The sequence below is a fragment of the Pseudorasbora parva genome, chromosome 24, assembly GCF_024679245.1.
Source record: "Pseudorasbora parva isolate DD20220531a chromosome 24, ASM2467924v1, whole genome shotgun sequence".
NCBI classification, from domain to species: domain Eukaryota; kingdom Metazoa; phylum Chordata; class Actinopteri; order Cypriniformes; family Gobionidae; genus Pseudorasbora; species Pseudorasbora parva.
In genome coordinates, this window is record NC_090195.1 from 19,550,619 (window position 1) to 19,552,596 (window position 1,978).

The following is a 1,978-nucleotide window of genomic DNA, read 5'->3' on the forward strand; positions in this document are numbered from 1 at the left end:
TGGATGCCAATTACATGGACATGAATGCATAATTACTCCAGAGGAGCTTAAAGTAGCAAGTCTAAAAGGCCTAGTTATTTCAATGGAGCCTTTAGGCCGTGGTGATCAGGATCAGGTGGGGACGGTTGGGCTTTAAGTCCATCTCCTGAAGAACAATGTGAGAGAGGGTGTGGGCTGATCTGATCGTCCCCAAAACTGAGCTCAATGACAATGAATGAGGGACTTCCCTTGTCACTCTATAAGGAAATAACACAAAGTTTAACATGAACAAACAAAAACACTGATGACTGCTTAGATGATCCGTTAATCAAGTGATGGAGCTGATTTTAACGTTTTTTGGTTGGATATTCCTAATTAATCATTAATACCAATGTGTTTTAAACTTTAACCCTTAGATATGGGTACTTTTAACCCAGAGTTTATCTGTTTCTTTTGTTTCTTTTTTTTATTATTATTTTTTACAGTAGGCTGTTTAGTAGCGACATACATGCTGTACATGTCTAATGTTATTAATATGCAAATAACAATGTTAGCATTACATTTTTCATTTATAAATATCGAATATATATATGCACACACACTGTAAAAAGTGTAAGTAGCCTACAGTGAACTTGAATGTTTGTCATTTCAACTTAAATTACATTAAACTGACTTTGTATAACTTTTTTTTTTAAAGTTGAAAATTGCTTCACTTATTTTGATGATACTTATTATTTTATATTTAAAATATATTTATATTACATATTATCAGTTTATATATATATATATATATATATATATATATATATATATATATATATATATATATATATATATATAAATAAATATAATATATATATATATATATATATATATATATATATATATATATATATATATATATAAAAAATACTTTCATGTTTTTTTTGTCTATGTATAGAGACACTTATTAAACGTGATATTTCAAGTATTTGAGTTTTTTGACTTTACATGCTAAAAATACTTTTTACAGAATTTGCATTATACACCCCTTAAGTTTTTATACGTATATGACATTTTTAAAATGTCAATGTTTACTTTAAATGTATTTGTTAATTTATTGTCATTGCACAAATGAATGAATGAATGAATAAATTATTTATCATTTGTAATGTCATGTATAATATATAAAGAGTGTCTCCTAAATAAAATTTAAATGTCTAAAACTTTAAAATGTCTACATCATAAGAATAGCTTTGTTTATAGCTTATTATTTGAGAATTTAAGGTCAGAAACAATCCGTTTCATTGTATCTGCATTGGCTTTGCATTTGTTTTCAGTCCTGATGTTCTCCCTGACGGCTCATGTTGTCACTTTATCCAATGGCTGCTCATTTAGTTTATGGTGTTTGCAGTTTGTGTAGAGAGACCTGCATTACCAAATGACACCGTCATGTGTCCACAGTTTTATCTGCCCCATACTGACTTATTGTGTGCCCTAAAACCGCTGTGATTCTGCTTACAGGCTCCATCTCTCTAATTGCTCCACCTGTACTGTAAATTGGACCCTACTGTTAATTAGCCTCAGCCAGTCGCGCTGCATTTCAATAGCTCCCCTAGTGTGCTTCAGTGCAGTCTAACCAACATGCTGCCTCATCTCTAGTCTTTAACCTCTCTGCAACGTTATCCCTTATTTCACCGGCTTAAGCAGATTCTAGTGCTGGCTTAAGACCCCTCCACAAATTAGCATTGAGTTGGAAATATCAGGCCATCATTAGTCACACCTATTAAAACTGGAGCTTACAATCTGTTACATAAAGCTGTCGCTGATCACATTTGGTTTTTACACCAACTAATGTTGTATGAACTTCTTTCACAGCAGGGAAGATCAAATTGATTTTGTTTAGTGCACATGTGGTTACAGCTCTGGTTAACCTGTTAATAAAAGTTTTTGTATGCTCTATTTTGCAATAATTTAGAAGATACATCGTGTTTGGGTTTGTTCATGCAAGTATTCACAT